At 36.0% G+C, this 19478-nt stretch overlaps 1 long non-coding RNA gene across 4 annotated transcripts in view; it reads left to right on the top strand.

Annotated features, from left to right (window-relative positions):
- Positions 1 to 19478, top strand: part of LOC150099820 (uncharacterized) — a 607255-nt gene that overhangs the window by 198997 nt on the left and 388780 nt on the right. The window lies entirely within an intron of this gene.

Here is a 19478-nt window from a genome sequence, read left to right as displayed (position 1 = left end):
TCACTACGAAATCCGTAATAGATTGATAGAGTAAGAAAAGGACAGTACAATAAATAGGATTCCTGAGTTGAGTGGATTGTAGCAGGAAAACAAATAAAATAGTTCAAACCATTGCACATGATTTATTACGTACATCGGTCATTTAGAGAGAAAGAGAGATGAAATCTGCTTCTTAGATTTTATTTATTGGAAATAAAGACCAAGAATAAAAACTTGAAATAATGGTCATATTTCATTATTGTAAGGTTTCGATTCGAATCCGTATAGAACTTCTTAGTCGAAATGAGTAGCCGATCACCTAAGGAGATGGAAAGATCTGTTAATTACGTGTGGTCTCTCTGAGAACACAATCAACGGGATTAAGATACTGACCTCATCAACTCCAATCACTATCGATGGTGCTATGTAATCAGAACGAGCTTATAAGTGGTTGTCAACATCTTTCATGTAACACTACATGGAAGATGTTTGAGTATGTCGACATAATTAAAGTTAAAATTTAATTTTAAATAAAATTTTAATTTGCTAATTTGTCTTTGGTTCGCGCGATCTTTTGTTAATACCGCACCAATCATATGCACTTCTTCATAGCTGCTCTGTGTATCTCAAGTCTTGTAAATTACTGGTAATGTTTGCTTGAAATAATGGGAAAAAAGATGACGCTATTCGGGTAGATGACTTTGACGATGCACACAAGGAAACTGTTCTCGATGCCAAAAGTAGTGATGATAGCGAGTAGGAGCTTCTTGGTAAGGCGCACCATTTTCAGTTTTTTCCCCTGAAAACTTTAGTTTCCGAAAATTCCCGCACGTATCTCGCAACACGATTTTTTAGCTTTAATTTTGGGAAAAAAGTTAGTTATATTCGACTAAATACAGTATTTTTTTTTTTAGCTTTGAAATTCTTACGTAGGGGTCATTGGTTAAAGATTGGATTTATAAAACCCCCAAAAGAGACCAAAATAGCAAATACAAGTAACTGTAAGCAACAAGAAAACGTTGATATTGCATCTGGATCAAATGAAATTGATGAGTGCGTCGTCTGACATCTCTGGAGATCCAAAATTTAAAAATAAATATTTTTTGTTTGCATGAACATATAAATTCAAATAAAATAGGTATTTAATTTTAATTAATATTTTAAATTATTAATTTTAATTAATTAATTAATATTTTAATTTTTTTATTTTTTAAATTAATTAATTAGGGGGTACTTGGTAATAATGAAAATTTAAGAAGGGCTACGCAGATATCTGAAGTTTGAGAAACACTGCTAAGACCCATGGATGCAATTAAGTTGAGGCTTCGAAAGAGGTACATTACAAAGCATCCTTCTGTCTCCGTCTTGTGATGGTTCCTACAGCTAAATGGCGTAATGGTAGCCGTGGTTAATTCATAACTTAGTCATTTTTACCTCTAAAATGCTACCGACGAAAGTGTGAGGACATTTTTGCATCATTTGAGCTAAAACGGTGATAGCATTGCTATCTCTGGTGTGAGTCACTACTGACTAAACACTATTGATCTTGTGGAGGCTTGAATGGTGTAGTTTAAGATGAAATCTTCACCTGATTTATAATTTCTGACTTTTATTACTGAACTAGAAATTCTCCACAGAAAACTTCTGATTGGTCTTTACAGATCGCGTGGATTTAGATGTTCTTTAAGTTAAAGCATTCAATCTTGAAGTTTGGAAAGATTGAGTTCATCTTGGTTTCTTCATTCTTTTCATTCTTCAGGATTAAAAAAAAAAATAACTGGAATGGTTCACTTCTGGAGATAAACGACATCCAACATAGCGAAAGGAGATGAATGAAAAGATGTTCTTTGCGGCGAAAAGGAACGAAAATTTCAATTAACTCTGGAGTTGGAAGGGATATTAAAAGTAGGCTGATAACAATACTTTGATTTTTTCGTTTCGAACCGAGATGTTGATTGCTGGAGGTGAGAAAGAAGTTAACTAAATCTTGGCAAAGGCGAAATAAGAATCGAGCATCGCATTGTAGACCGAAAAACGAACAGATTCAGCCTCTGAGTAAAGATGATTCTCTTGAGAATGACTGCATGAAACTCTCCTATTTAAATTAGGCTAACTAATATTAAGTAAAACTATGGGAATATCCCTCCCCTCCACACACACTTTTGCCGACACTCACATGCATGGGAATTTGGTCGACTATGCCAATGCTTCCCAAACTTATGGATGTAAAGGCCCCTTTGAAAAAATTAAAATATTTCACGGGCCCCCATCTAAAAAAAAAAATATTATAATATTTATTGTATTTATATTCAATACAAAACATACACAGCGAATATTGCAAAAATCAAATATTATATTTTTTAGCATCTTACACATTTGACATGGCACACTTAGTCTTAAAACATTTTAAATTTGTTTTCATTGTTTCACAGCCCCGTCAACAAAACTGACGCCCCCAAGGGGAACCACAGCCCACAGTTTGAGAAGCAGTGGACTATGTTATTTCATTTAGTTATGAGTTTTGCCGCTTGTAATCCGTGGCGCCACTTATGCATCAATCCTCGATACCAACGTTTTTTGATATAAAAGGAACAGATATCACTCGTTTCTCAAATGATGTCTCAGATATTTGAAGAATTCTGTAACTTTTCATAGTGTGAGTGATTATTGATTTTAAATGGGGAGTTGTGTTTGTGAAGACTCGCAACGACATCCAAGAATTTATTTTTCGCCTCGCACACAGAAAATTTCGGGAAAAGTTGTTTCTGAAGAGTTGTCATGAGAACTGCAATTATTTTTCCAACGACGGTGCATTAGGTGTTAAGGTAGGAGGTGATTCTCATGCACGTGATACAAGCAGTAAGTGTTGACACGAATATTCTCATGCTGTTAATCTGTGTGTGTAGGGGGGGGGGATCATCATGGCACGTGGATGGTCGAGGAACTTAGGATATTTTCACTCCTGTAGATCCAATCCCCCACCTTTTCCCTAAAAGTTTGCCACATAGGTGTGCCGATGACTGGATCGCGTGAGAAGTCCACTCGTTTGCACCAAGTTACCATCATTAATGATGTTCACCTGTTTTCTTGAATATTTTTCTCACCCCCACTTCTATTTGCGTTTCGCTTTACTCTCCTCCCTTTAGTTTCTCCATTTTTATACACACTTTTATGTACTTTGTGCCTCTTATCCTACTTCATCCTTCGATTCATTTCATTATATACTTCTTTCTTACAAATAATTGCCTTTTTTCCACCTAAGATCATCAACAGAAAGAAACACATCTTTAACAACGTATCCCATAAAATTTTTTTTATTATTTCATTTAAAGTTTTTCTTGGATTTTCTGACAAAATAATTAAATTCCACTTCTTAGAAATACAAAAATTTTGCGATATTTTAATCAGTTTTTGTCTCCATCCGTTAGGATACAGCATCTTCTAGTTCAGTTACTATGGTAACCGGTGACGTCTATTTCTTCGGCTGACGAATTACAGTCTTTAATTCATAAATCAAAATTATATTCCGCTTATTTTAAACATTTTCCAAAGCAAAATCCTTTTTTGTCTTAGTTTTAGACACTAACTAAATGGAATCATAACAGAATCTTGTTAACTCTTCCTACATTGTCTTAGAAAAGTATTTGAGTCCATGTTTACGCTGTTATTTCCGTCTGCGAAAGCTTTAATGCCTCCAGAGATTAGAGTATAAGAGGATTTACCCGGAGAGAGAGGATTTAAACAATCTTTTTACACGATCTTCCTTAGTCCTTTTTACAACTGCTGCATCTTCTTTCCCTCGCAAGCCGTGTCTGTGATCTCCTCGTCTTACCACACCCCATTTAATGAGTTCGTTGTAAATGGCTAAACAGTTCTTACGTTTCAGTATTGGAAATTCCCTTGGTATTTTCATGTCAAACACGAGCTGAATATGTAATCGTGCAAGCAGAGTTATTTCTTACTCGAAGACTGAAATAAAACTGCGAGGCATTTGCCAGTTGAACTTGTTGAAATGGAAGAAGGAAATGAGTTGGTCTTGTTAGGGCTTATGTAGGCTTTTCTCATACGGGTCTTCAACTCGCGGAAACGCTCTATCAGAAAGCGTGGAAGCATCTCCTTATTGTGAAACAGAAAAATTAATCGCCGAACATATTCTACCGCAATGCCAAAGATGAAAAAAAAAAATATATATAATAATAATATCCAGTTCTCTATACGATACTAACGCAGCCATGGTGTTGTTGAACCCTTTACAAGTATGCGAAGTTGCAAAAATAAGGGATTCGTTTTCGCTCGTGCGCTGATTTATTATACTGAATATTTCATGTAAAGCTAAAGTGAAGTATTCGGTTGATTTTGTTTACTTATTCGACTTAATATGTTAATAAAATTGAATTATTTCTCCAGTTTTAGACTGACAATAAATTAAGGTAAAAAATTAACTGGTTTGGCGTAATTTTGTGAAAATTTTAAAATCTGCATTTGTCGATCTTTTAGTTAGTGTTATTTAAAATAAATGGCAGGCAATTGAACATTTTTTCCTAACACAAACTGAATTTTATCGTTGCTTCATTATTTTAGAAGCCCTCCGGGATGCAGCCGGAAGAAGCTGGGTCCAATCCCCGTCTACGAATATCCATGAAGCACCGAATCCCAAAGATAACAAGATTCTCAGTGCTTTTATTGATCCCATCTTAAAGGGAAATGATATTTTAACACCCCCCTCTTTCCCAAGCATGACACGCAGCACACTGGAGCAACGGTATGCTATTCTTTATAGCATACCGTCGTAGAAAATAATTCAAGAAAATTTCACTGCGGTTCTCGCGAATAATTTAAGAGTTCTTATTTCAATGTCAACTCAACGTGTTTTACTGTACGAAAGTCTTAAATCTTTCACACCCTCTTACTTCCATATTACTTGACTCTTCATTCGCATTTCTCACTTGGGATTATTCTAAAAGAGTTTAATTCAGCGGCTTCCCACATCTTAAGAACTTTCGCTGTCCGCTTTTGTTACATACAAAGAACTACTCTACACACATTTTATTTATCTAAATTAAATAAATTAAAGACCGTGATACAGGAGCGGGCAAAGGACCTATAAACATGTCAGCACCGTGTCTAGAGTTCGGGTGAGGACTCAGAAGTTTGATTTTTTTTCCTTTTTGAACGGTTGTAGTTATTTGAGAATACTTCATGGGGAAGGCTAGTACGGAGGTAGATGGAATAAACACCAAAAAAGAGGACAAGGGGGTTCGGTGTGTTTGCAGTTGGACTATAGAGTGATGCTGGGCAGATACTGCTCTTGTGCTAACAGGCGCAACAGCAAGTGGAAGAATGATTGTTGCCAATTCACTGGTGCAGTGCCCACTGAGTACCTGTAAAATAGACGGAGCTAGAACAACTGCGTCTGTGCGATAGAGGTGGTTGAAGTGAATCTCATCTGTGAGCTGAATTCCTCTCCTCTGGACATTGTCAAGAAGTTTAGGTGCTCCACTTTAAATTTGTGAGCAGTATTCTAAGCATGGGCAGATTTGAGATTTCTATGAAGTTAAGAGCTGGTTGGGTGCAAAATAGCATCTTGAACGAATGAGAATGCCCAGTTTTTTGGGTACGGAGGAAGATGTTGTTGTGATGTGTGCATGTAAAAAAAACTTTTTTCTGTATTCTAATTTTGAAAAGATAGTGTGTAGCCGAAAATGATTCTGGCCTCTTTAACCTTGATTTTGTTGTATTAAAATTTTTTTACTTTTTAAAGGCCGACCCTAACATTGACCCCGTTCAGGCAAACGAAATGAGCTTTGTAATTAACAGGTTAGTCAGAGTAGCACAAAATGCGAGCTCAGTACTTTCTAAAAGTTAGAAAAGTACGTATTCCACCTCCCTATTTGATCTGATCTACAAAGGGCAGATTTTAATTACTCAGGAGTGGTTATGTTGCTCACTAACACTCTCCAACTACCCTATACGTATAATATGTGTAATTGTAAAAATGTAGGAAAATATGTAAGCGTTCGGAGGTGACTGACGTCGCAGATGGCGATTGACATTTTTGTATTTGTATACAAGCAGGAACAGGCGATATACATTGTTCTAGGCTGTCGCTGAGTTTAAAGCAACAAACTAGAACGTGTATAGTTTGTTGCGGAGTGAACAGATAGCAGCATGCCGATATTTTATGTCTTCTATCTAATCATGCGACTTGCTATTTTTCTCAGGAGTTCTAGAATTTCGCGTCAATAGTTTTAGGTAAGAGGTTTAAACACAGCTCTGTTGCGTGGTTCATAGATAGTAGTTACTATGGCGAGAAAAGTCTATTATGTGAGTATTCTTCATCCGGTTTCTTGTTCTGCAGGGTTTCAATCTTTCACCTAGATTTCAATTCTGTCTAGGATGTGGGTTACATCCTAGACGGAATTGAAATCTAGGTCGCCCATCCACGTGTCACCTTTATACGCGAACCGGCCGTTACGGAAATAGAATAAAACCCGTTCACATTTTTGTTTTCCTGATATAGTTTGTCGCTTTAACAATCTCTCCACCCATAAAATGTCCAAATATTTTTCTGAATCATCCTCATTTTATTCCTTTATATTAAGCTCGGAAACTTGACCACGAGCAGTCAGCAAAGTTGAAAGGTAAATTATCATTTAGTGAGAGTGGAGGATATTCCATCGCTTTCTTGAGTTGTAAAAGAATCTACTTAACAGTTACTTATGTACATAATTTAAGCGATAAACCAGCAGTGTTCACCGTACTAAGCTTTGAGCTGACTTAGCATTGTCGAACCGAACTTGTTTTCAGACGATCCCCCCCCCCCCCCCCCTTCTTGTAAAGTAGGTTAACGAAGGCAGAACATAAGGTTAATTAGCTTAGTTTTCCTAGCAACTATTTGGAAGCGTACAATACGTTGTCAGTGTGAGAAACAAAGAAGGAAAAAGCGTGATGAATAGCTACAATTATGGATAATTACGGATGGCGATCGCTTACACAATTAATTAATGTCTGAGTGTGAAATGTAGTAAGGGTGATGTAAGATTTGAAGAAAGTCATTAAGGAAGTATTCTAGATAGTTTTTACACGACAAATACGACAGTTGGAAAACATGTCCAGTAACTGGTCACATAAAAATATATTTATGGTGGTAAAGAGCATCGCAAAGAATTTATCATTTGTGGATTAAAATCAACCAAGGCAAAATAATAGGCCGAATTCATTTTAATATATTATGTTCTGGTTTTGCTATATATATATATATATATATATAGCAAAAAATTATGTTCTGGTTTTGCTATATATATATATATATATATATAAAGGGGGAAGCGATACCAATCAAAAGTCCTTTTTAGGACTTCCAAGGTAACAAATGGTGATGCTGTAGCCAATGAAGTTTTAACTGAGGCTTGGCTATTGCCGTTACCCAGCCATGACTAGAGCTTTTTAGCTCAACAACACTCCATCCATACAGATTTACTTCATTCAGATGACGGGATAAAGAGTCAAGGACTCAGTCCATCTCCCAGTTCTTTTAAGAACTTTAAGAACTTCTATATATATATATATATATATATATTTGTCGGAGAGGATTGGGGATTAATACCCTTGTAGGGTAGTGTGTGTGTGTGTGTGTGTGTGTGTATATATATATATATATACTTGTCGGAGAGGATTGGGGATTAATATATATATATTTATATATATATTTGTCGGAGAGGATTGGGGATTAATACCCTTGTAGGGTAATGTATAGCAGTGCTGTAACCAATGAAGTTCTGAGGTTCGGCTATTGCTGTTACCCTCCTGCCATGATCAGGGCTTCAATAGCCCAATAAAACCTTATCCTTACACTGTCCTCTACAGATAACGGGGAAGATGAAAAGCATTCTTGCTTCGCCCCTTTAAGCCAGTCCTTATAAGGACTATGCTTGTCAGCATAAGTGTTGATGCCTTTCGTTTATAATTACGATAAAGGGTGCAAAGTTAAGCGGCCATAACAATATTATAACAAATGTCGACCTTTTTCCTGCTGAATTGAGAGGATAAAAATATTCTCAAGGAGTTCTTAAGCCAATTTTTCATCTACATGCAGAAATTCAAGCAGTACTGTTACTGCATAAAATATTGAATAAACGCTGAGAACTCGTTTCTTTTTCTTTATCTTTTTTTTTTTTGGAGAGGGGGAGGGGTTCTATAGTTGCTCTTGCATTTCAAAATTAGGTTAATGAGATTATACAGAGCTCAAAAACATGCTAAATTGCTACAGTTTATCCTTTCATAAAGACAAGTATGTCCTTCGGCATACATGATTATAAGTAAGTGGATAGCATAATGAAAAAAGTAAAAACAGTCTTCTCTAGTGAAATAAGAGAAAAATAATCATTTTAGAAACGAAAAAGGAACAATTCAAGAAAGTAGATTAGTTAAGAAAGAACCTGATGAAAGAAAGATACCAATCTTTTTCTGGGGACACGCTTAGCGTGTAATGTACTTAGAACATAAACTAGAAGAACGGATGAGAAGGTTGAAGCAGATAGAATTCGAATAAAAAGACCCACTTCTTAAGACAATGAAATTATTTAAAGTATTGTAGTTTTTTAAACATCAGAAAGAATTTTGAACACCTACATTTCCAGCTGACCTAAATGAAACACTATGCGATTATTCATTTATTGTATTGTTTGACAAACGGGAATGGCCGAATAATATTATATTGGCGATCATTAACTGATGGACCTCCATCAGTTTAGCTGTCAGGTGAGCGAAAGCTTAGAGTTAATAACAAGATCCAAGAAAGGTCTTTTATTCTAACCTAAATATGTAACATCTCCAACTTTCATGGAGGCGCAAGAGATTGGTAAACTGATCGTTACATCACAACGCATGCGCCGTAGACAACGTTGGTTTAAATGTTAATATGTCATATAATGGAATATTTTTTTAATTATTTTTAATGACTATTAAAAAAAGTGAACAAACGAATGAAATGGAAGGAAAGAGGAAAAAAGTGCACATAAACGCCCTTTTGAATTGAAATAATTTAACACAATGGGATAATGGACAAGAGAAAGCGTGATTGTGGTTAATAAAAAGAAAGGAGGTAAAGATTTTAGAAAAAAGAGAAAAAACTCTGAAAGCGATAAGATAGAATGATAGATAAAATGGCTTAAAGAAAGGAACGCATTTTAGAAAATATTTAATGGAATCAAATGAATAAAATGGGTGCACACAATAAGTCAAAAATGGAAGCAACACAACGCGAGATAAGAAAAGTCTGAATAGAAGCTGAGAGGAAATAATAAAATTATAATCACGTGTAAAGATGATGAATTTTGAAAACTAAATAAAGAAAATTGCAAGTACAAGTGCAGAGGAATGGAAACGAGATATTAGCACCTGCAAAATGTGATAAATTAAACAGTGAAAGCATAATAAATATCGAAGAAATGATTTCGCTTGTAAGTGCTATCTTTTCAGTGATCGACCACTGGCTATAAAGGCAAGAAACTAGTCGATTAATCCTGCACCGGTATTATCTTAAGTTAATGTTATTTGTAGCCAAGTTTCCATTTTTTTTAATACAATGTTTAAACTTGCACCTAGAGAACTTTGAGCCTTTTTATTGTAGATATTGTTGACGGTAACGTGTTTGTCACGCATAGAGATTGTCTAGAAGGGTTTAATGACATTTGGCATTCTTATTGCATAACCGCTTCCTTTAGGTGTCAAGGAAATTGCCACTGGATGATAACAATGCCTCTTTTAAACACAAGGAGAGCCTGCGGTGTGCATTTTCCCCCCAACGGCTACCCATTTTAGCCTCTGCCACATTGCTGATGACAGCCCATTTATTTTCGTGGTGTATCAGTTAACAGTGGCACCTCCCCAACACAAGCAGAACGTGGATTATCTCTGGACGTTTGCTAATTTAACGTCATGTAGAATTGGTTTGCCCTGAGATATTCTAACAGTTTCTTGATATCGTTCTCCTAATGCAAGGAAGATGCTGGAGCTCATTGAAATATGGTAAGTTATTTGGCTTTATTACAGAAAGGAAGAATATTCCGATAGCATAAACTAAATCTCGTGCGAGATGGTAAACTTCAAGTCTGGCGAATTATTACGTAAATGGTGACAGCATTTGATATATTCTTTCTCACAGCAGATACATCAACCATTTGACAAGCCATCCTGAGATCCCTTCCCCTACTCCTTGGGAATATACTTTTTCGTCACGAATGAACGGATCGATCGTGGCATAGAAACGACTTGTTGATCACTTATTGAAATTATTTCTATGGTTGCATATTATATCTTGGAGTGTTGCATTCCACTTTTTCATGTAAGACGATTAAATGAAAAATTATTGTATTTTATTCCTCAAAAAGGGAGTAGTCGAACGCGTTTATCTCCAACTAACCTTGTGGGGACTAGTAAGCAGACAATCTCCACTCTTATCCAATCACAGAGAGCTGGTCTAAGACTATCAGTGATTACAATTGTGCATTCGGGGAGGAGAATACCGCAGAACTTCCGCCATCTTGTGGTCTCAAACACTGTATATTTTTGTCTGAAACAGCGAGTTCTATGCTCGATTTTCTTGAATTTACGGGATGAAAAAATTAGCTTCCGTGAGAAAAATTACATGACCTTGCCAGAGATGGAATAAGCTGGGAGCCGATAGAAAAAAGGCTTAGAAAAGCAGTTCTTGTTGGTGACTAGAATGGAACTTAGGACAGTCTTTCTTGGGGCCTAACGCTATGCATGCATTTCCACAGGGTGCACAGGCAATTCAATGAAAATAATATAAATAAAAAAAAAGGATAAGTGACCCATCTTTTGATGAAAATATCTAATGATTATAGGGTTACATGTCTAACATTAATGCTACAAGAGTGAGCAATATAGTTTAATTATAATTAAATTTTATATTTAATTATTTAGCAACCAGAATATGTTCTCAGTCAATACAAGAATTCTGACTTTACTTGTTGGATCAGAGCACACTTCTGACGGGCAGTAATAACAGTCAAATATTTCTTCTGCGTCTGTCAGGTTCTTTCCACGAGCAATATCATGCAAAAGGAAGAGAACTGGGAGATGTTCTTATTCTCATAAGAAATAAAAACAAAATCTCAAGAAATGCTGACAATAATGTTTTCCCGATAAGCAGACCAACCGAATCCCGATAATATTTTTTGGCTTAGTCGAAATGGTCAAACGTGTCAATTGAAGCGCCAAGTGACACCGACACAAAGCACGTGTCTCGCAATCGTTTAAATTAACTCTCATAGATGCACGGTGGCACATGAAGAAGCTTTACTTGTCTCGGATTTCAAGCCAACCCACGCAAGAGACGTAAATTCGATTTATGAAGAATGAAATAACCTCAACGAAAGCGAATTAAATCGAAGGAGGTTTGTTTTCTCGAGTGTTGTTCATAAATTAAAGAAAGCGGTTAGAAATGATTCGGTTATGAGTCACTTAAAGAACTGTCCGGTGTCATAATCTAGAAAGAGCGACGTTTTTTTTAAAGAAAATATGTTGAAGGAGAAAGTTGCAAAGCAACAATTACTACTGCCTATTTTTTCCCTAGTATTGTTGTGATGGTGACAATAAATTGTCTGGTATTACGTCACAATGTAAGATGGATGTGATCTTCATTTATCATAAAATGAAGCAAAAGACAATAACATTGGTAGTTTGTACCGCTTTCTAGCTCTTCGTCTGACTTCAGTTGTCTCTCGCTCCTTGCTTGTGATTCGAACTAAGGATTTAAAAATCTTACGCTAATATGGGAGTCAGTGTTTCAAATATTATTTAGATGTACAGCATCTAAATCACTATGTTAAACTGTTCCATTTTCCATAGAAAAATAGGCTTAATTTTTCAAAGTTAAGCATGGAGTTTGCTTATTTAAGTTCGACGTACTCAACCAATTCATTCTTACTTTGAACCACAAAGCACGAGATTTTTGATTCCCTCAAATAAGTGACACGAAGAAACTTTAAATAGCCGTGGATTTATAATTTGCATGAAAATTATGATGCAATATCCAAATAATTTGGGCAAAATAAGAATGTTCGGAATTTTTTGGAGAAGGCGCTGAGGATAAGGATAACACTGATACAAAGCTTAGAGAGATGGGAGGTACACTTGTATTTGAATACGCAAAAGTATTGGTAACGAAACAGAATACTGTTAATGTAGTTTATCATAAGACGATCAGAGGGAAAATATTCCCTTGTACAACAATAAACTTTACTTTAAAATGCTATTTTTATTAAATTTAAATTTCGTGTATGGAAAATACACCATCAGAATATGAGTGTTCGAGGTAAACGTCTTTCTCCTTACGAAGAAACCGGCATTGCCATCCTCCCACCACACAGAATAAAACAGCATTTCAGCCACGAAAAGCGATTCCGCTAGAAATGATTCTTGAGATAATCTCATAGCAACAGAACAAGAACAAAAGGAGACTTTAATACACGACCCACGGATTTGGCGCGAGCATTCTTACTAACAAGCGACTGCATTTGATTTATACGATACTATCGGCGACACTTGCAAGTGCTTGGTGGCCACAGAAACAGAGGAATTTTCTATAAGATCCCCCCCCCCAAAAAAAAAAACCTTCTGAGTTGTTCCCCGCCCGTGTCGAAAAAGAATATCCGAGGAACATCAGAATCTCTTGGAAAGTCTTGGAGAAACGCGGGCGTCCATTCCGGATCCAAGCGCGCGCAACACGATCACCTCGGGAAATATACAGTGGCAGTTATGACATCTTTCCGTTTTTGTACGACTGCGTCAGGGATTGTAACGTTTTGTTCGCGTTTGAAGATGTCGTGGATTTTTGAAAGTGACACAAACTGTCCAAAAACTACGACTGTCGCGTTCTGTGCTCAGCATCGCCCGATTCCCTGCGCTGTTCCGAAGGATTGCCGCTGTCTTTTTTGTCAGTGTAACTAAATCGGAGAAATATATATATATATATATATATATATATATATATATTTTTTTTTTTTTTTTAGGTAATAAAAAGCTATTTCACCTAATATACTCAAAATACGTGCAAGGGACATGCTGTAATATTTGGGGGGTGGGCGGTGGACGTGATATACGTTTGCATTTTGTACCCACTAACAACCTCGGCCCTTGGCTATCCCTAACAAGTCATTTTACGTCATCTGCGGCCATTTTGTTGTATAACCAAGCGAGTAAGTTACAATTTCTGACCGATGGTGTATTATTATGACATTTACAATTGTAAATGCGGGCAGATTCTTTCATGCGAGACCAATCTCGCAATACAATTTACATCGATGTGTGTGGGTACCATGCAGTCTTCTACACTGGCGGTTTTGAAACTTCGCTGCACACCGAAGAAAAAATTGACTTTCTTGAGGATCGTATTGGGAAACTCAGATTTCTACTATGAACTTACTCTGGTTTTAAGTTAATGCTATGACAGATGATCTTCATTGGTTTTTTGCAGTCATTCTTCACAAATGTCGTGTTCAACTACTTAATTAAAATGAGCAAATATCACGTGTTCGCAAAAAAGAAATATTTTCTTGAACTTGATAAGTTTTCAATTGCCAAATCAATCACGACATATGTATTATTTGATAGTAACTTTAACACATGAATGACTGCATTAACACGGAAAAAACAACAACTGGCATACGTTGCTAAAGTAGTTGTATATTATACAACTGTTTCTTGTTACATCAAATTAGAATGTCATGAATAAACAGGTGACAAAGATGTCAACAATATAATAAAGTGTATACACGAAAACAGATTGTTTGATTGTTACGTCATCCACATTCCTCGCTCGCCACTAGATTTCATGTCTGTTGCTAATTGTTCAGTCCTTCAGATGTCATTGTTCATGTAAATTCAACTGCTCTTCAACACACATACACGTATACAGTGTTGCGAAGGGTTGACGTTACGATCACTTGACAATTTCACTGTGTCTATGCCATTTACTCTATTTCTTTCGGATTCCATTCGTATTTAATTTCCTTCAGTAGTTACGGTTGATTTGTATGCTAGGATTACGTATCATTAGATCAGATAAAGCAGAGCTTATTCATTTGTAAATGGCAACTAATTAGCCTTGAATCAGAAAGTGAAACTGCGTGTGTGGATGAACTTGTAACGAATCAATTAGCAGGCTGAGAGAATTACGTAAAGACAATTGTCATTGAAAGAAACCCAGAATGCAGTAAGAAGGCAGAAAAATTGCAAACATACTACGAAAAGAAATCGTAGCTCATGAACAAGCTGCTGAATATAGGCCACGCGCTTGTAATAATGCCTCTGTTATTATGTGCGTCAGTGTTAGATACTACTGGAGATTCGCAGAGTGATAGCGTGCAGTGTGATGGGTTCAAGAGGGCATCTCACCGAAAAAGGAAGGGTAACACTAGTTAAGAAAAAAAAAAAAAAAAAGCCGGGCAATACAAAAGAATCGGAAGCTACTGCCACCAACATTGGTCACAGAATGATGCTTCCGGTTGTTCCTCGAATTAAAATGATAGTGATTGGTGTCTTTACGGAAAAGTGAGTAACTATGCAATATAATATCCATTCTTCATGGCCAAGGAGCCAACGCTTTTATTTTTCCAAGAATTCAAGTCGTTGATTAAAAACGCAAATAAATAAAATACTAAACAATAAAATGAATAAATATTAAAGTAATGAAAACCATAATAGTTATATAGGAAAACAAACTATGTTTTAAAATTACGAGGCCAAAACTGTATGAAATGTTATTAACTTCGAAAACACCACACTAAAGAAAGCATGTGACTATGGTATATTGTTAATCAAGTGAAATGAAGTTTTCTAATGAGGCTGAGTAATTTTCATATCAGCAGTTTCTTGATTGTTTACCTTTGTTACGAATACGATTTCTTTAAGTATTTTTCTATGAAAACTTGACTAAAGAATTTATACCTAAATAGTCAACCACCGGAAGGCAATACGTTATACAATTAAGAAATAATTAAATTCCGTTTGCCTGTTTCAATTTTGAATTATTTAATAAGTAATTTCGAGTTATACATTCGTCAGTAGATACCACAGAAATCGATTTTGTTAGGTTGTTAATATCATTAGATATGTAAATAATAGCTTCCTATTGAGGTGATGAAAAGGATTTTCTGGAGGATATTTGAGAGAAGCGAGTTTAAGATCCCCGTAATGAAATTTATAATTTAGGTTTCTATTATGAAGTGATGGAGAGAAGTTAATAACGAGCTATCTTTTCATTTACGTTTCATCTTGTGTGTGTGTGGGGGGGGGAGTTAGTAGCAAACAGCAGCGGATTCAGTATCATCATCAGATATTACACAATAAATAAAGGAATAAATTAAACTTGCAAACTTCTCACAGATGAGATTTCTTAAGAAGACTTGTGTAGTTATGAAGAATTGAACTCATACGCTGCGGTCAATAAGACACCCTTATGATTAGCAAAGACGGTGAGGCTCTTCCAAAATTAGCATACTGATTGGAAAATGGGAACTTGGCAAAGGGGGACTCGAATGTGATTTCATTTATATTGATCTCCTTAGGGAATGTTCAGAATGAGTCAAGTCGTGGTGCGAATGCTTGTTATAGAGCGGACAATTTTTCTGTTTTGAGAAAGTTCCATTTATTTATTCCATCGGAAACTGTGCTACTGGCAAATGTTTGCTAATAATTAACAGTATTGAATATCTGCTTTTCATCGTGTTGAGAAGAATGTCAATTTGAAGAACCAGTGTTGGCTGAATATTAATAATCATAATTCCCTAAATGGGTTGAATTGAAATTTTCAATTTTTGATTTCAGTTGAAATTTATAATGCTTCTGAAGAATCGTTAGAGAAATATAAACAGATGTTACTTGTACTGTTTTCCTTTTTCGTGTAGAATGATGTTGACTATTTCTTCGATATATTTTATTCATTTGAAATGCGTGGAATTCCTCAACTGTCCCAATAAACACACAGCACTCTCTTCGTAATTGCAATTGCGAGAATTACTAAAAAGTATTGGTTTCAATTAATTTTGGTAATTATATTTAGATTATATTCAATCAAATGACTACTGCTACTAAAGATTTTTTTACTTGTTTGTCGTATTTTTCGTTTTAAATTGGAGATACTTTAAACTGTGATCTACTGTCCGATCACAGATGCGAGAACCTCGGCTGGCAGTGTGCCAAGAAGAGTCCATTCATGTTGAAGGGGAGAAAGGAATAAGGCGATGTACGAATTCGTTACCAACACGCGAAATCACGTGCTTTATACGTAAATTTTCCAACTGTCGTACAAGCAAAATAAACTTTAAAAACTAAAAATAAACTATATATAAAAATAAAATAAACTAAAAAAATAAAAAATAATAATAAACTCTCATCCCACGAAACGCATTCATTACCCTATTATTGGAATGGATCGCATTCTGCCATGCGCAGAAGTGTCGAGGGGTCTCGCATCTGTAGTCACACAGTAAATGTAGCTTACGATTACAACTAAGGTTATGAAGCCAGCGTATTATGTATGTTAATTCGTCAAGCGGGGTGCCTGTTTCACGAGAGAAAAAAACGTTGGCCCACTGGCTGTCTGATACAATTCATTTGTGAAAAGCCCTTATATTTGATTTATTTCATGAGTTTCACAGCGAGTTTTTTTTTTTTTTCCCTTACATGTACTATATGTATTGCTTGGGCACTCGAGAAACTACTTTAGATCCAGGCGTTATTTTATCTCTGAACTGCTGTTAACTCCACATAAATCATAAATCTATGCAACCATAGAACAGTGTTCTGATATTTGGGAAGAGACTCCTGCCTAGCAGTTGGCTGATAAGTGAACTTTCAAGTTCGTTAGCATCGACGGATATCCTTTCAATGGAAAAATTTGTTCGAATCCCATCTAGCACGTGTAAAACCATTAAGACTTTTCATTTTAAGGTGAGTTAGTTGGTCTCATACGCAGAGTGAAAGGGGGGGGGGTATTGGTTTCTCTCTTGGAAACTCCTGATTTTCATCCGCAAAACAGACGAGCCAGCCAGAAGAATACACGCACTAAACAGACATCATACATTGGCTTCATTGCTTTAATATAACATTCAAGGTCAGCTAATTAGCTTGCCAACCTTAACTCTTTCATTCGCCAATTATTTAATTCGTATTCTTAATTCTAATTATATCCAGAAGGTGTCGCTGGGGATTCCCTTACAGTGTTACGATATACACTGTATTGACAGCCATCCAGCACACACTTTGAACGCAACAATAGTGAGATATTCCTGGTTTGTAAAACTAAACAATGACGAAGTCGATTATTGTTGATTGAGTTACATGCAACAAAAGGGTGAAGATAAAACCGAAGATGAAAAATTAGTGGCAATTATCAGCATGAAAGGGAAGCATTCAAAAGAGCAGTTCAAAAGAGAAGCATTCTGATCCGTGGCTGGTTGCGCATCCAGTCTGCGTTCGTCTGGTTCGGTGTCGACTTTCATAAAAGGGAGGAATGGAAACATTTCCAATGGCCGTTGTGAAGAGTTAACTTTCATGGAAATAAGATTATTGAATTTCTGGTGAACTTTGCAGCTAGAACAATGCCGACGCGGGGCCTGCACCCACCCACGTAACTTCAGAAGCAATCACAGAAATGGAAGCTATTACGCAGACAGTTCGCTAACTGAAGAGCCAACTTCCTGCCCGCACTTCTATAGAAAGGAGTAAAGAGAGAGAGAACGAGGTAGGAAGCTCACGGGCAATGAGACTTTACCCTTCGCCGGGACTTGCAAGTTTGGCCTGCACTTAATATCCCTGCAATTTTATCACTTCCTCGTTTCGTTTCCGCTTCCGGTCGCTTTCATTTCTTCGATTTTTCTGCAGCAGAAACGGGGTCATGCGTTGGATTACCGGCAACATACCTTTGCTGTTATGGCACTGGAAGGAACACACTAAAAACAACACCGTTCGGCTAATTTGGGTGCATTTTCGGGTGCGACGATTTCCATTACGCGAGGCATATCGTAATAATACATCTAATAGCAGTAAAAATACCAAAAAGATATTGATATTTTGCAAATTTAACATGAAAAATTTAACATGATAAATTTTCATGAAAATTCATAAAACTGTTAAAGTGACAGTTGCATTAAGTGATGTTTCCATTGTTAAAGTGACAGTTGCATTAAGTGATGTTTCCATTGTTAAAGTGACAGTTGCATTAAGTGATGTTTCCATTGTTAAAGTGACAGTTGCATTAAGTGATGTTTCCATTGTTAAAGTGACAGTTGCATTAAGTGATGTTTCCATTGTTAAAGTGACAGTTGCATTAAGTGATGTTTCCATTGTTAAAGTGACAGTTGCATTAAGTGATGTTTCCATTGTTAAAGTGACAGTTGCATTAAGTGATGTTTCCATTGTTAAAGTGACAGTTGCATTAAGTGATGTTTCCATTGTTAAAGTGACAGTTGCATTAAGTGATGTTTCCATTGTTAAAGTGACAGTTGCATTAAGTGATGTTTCCATTGTTAAAGTGACAGTTGCATTAAGTGATGTTTCCATTGTTAAAGTGACAGTTGCATTAAGTGATGTTTCCATTGTTAAAGTGACAGTTGCATTAAGTGATGTTTCCATTGTTAAAGTGACAGTTGCATTAAGTGATGTTTCCATTGTTAAAGTGACAGTTGCATTAAGTGATGTTTCCATTGTTAAAGTGACAGTTGCATTAAGTGATGTTTCCATTGTTAAAGTGACAGTTGCATTAAGTGATGTTTCCATTGTTAAAGTGACAGTTGCATTAAGTGATGTTTCCATTGTTAAAGTGACAGTTGCATTAAGTGATGTTTCCATTGTTAAAGTGACAGTTGCATTAAGTGATGTTTCCATTGTTAAAGTGACAGTTGCATTAAATGATGTTTCCATTGTTAAAGTGACAGTTGCATTAAATGATGTTTCCATTGTTAAAGTGATAGTTACATTTAGGTGATGTTTCCATTGTTAAAGTGATAGTTACATTTAGGTGATGTTTCCATTGTTAAAGTGATAGTTACATTTAGGTGATGTTTCCATTGTTAAAGTGATAGTTGCATTAAATGATGTTTCCATTGTTAAAGTGATAGTTACATTTAGGTGATGTTTCCATTGTTAGGGCAATCATTGTAATAAGTGAAGGTCCCATTTTTAAAAGCAGGAATTATGTGTGATGTCTGTTATTGTTCTAGCTAGCGTTATCATAGTTTGAATATGATCTCGTTTTTCTCGATGTTAGTAGTTGTAATAAATGTTACTATTCTAGATTGATTCCGAAATGGCAGTAAACCGTTGAATACTGTAATATGCTGGTTTTCTAATAACTTCTATTTAGCTTTACAAATCTGGGGAATCCAGCAGAAAATTGTAACATAAAAATGCAATGCTTAAGTTCGTTGAGAGCGGAACATGGAAGCTTAAAACCTAGAGTATGGCACAGAGGA

The sequence above is a fragment of the Typopeltis vanoorti genome, chromosome 14, assembly GCF_054136105.1.
Source record: "Typopeltis vanoorti isolate ZY-2024b chromosome 14, IOZ_Tvanoo_1.0, whole genome shotgun sequence".
NCBI lineage: Eukaryota > Metazoa > Arthropoda > Arachnida > Uropygi > Thelyphonidae > Typopeltis > Typopeltis vanoorti.
This window is presented reverse-complemented; position numbering and strand designations above follow the sequence as displayed.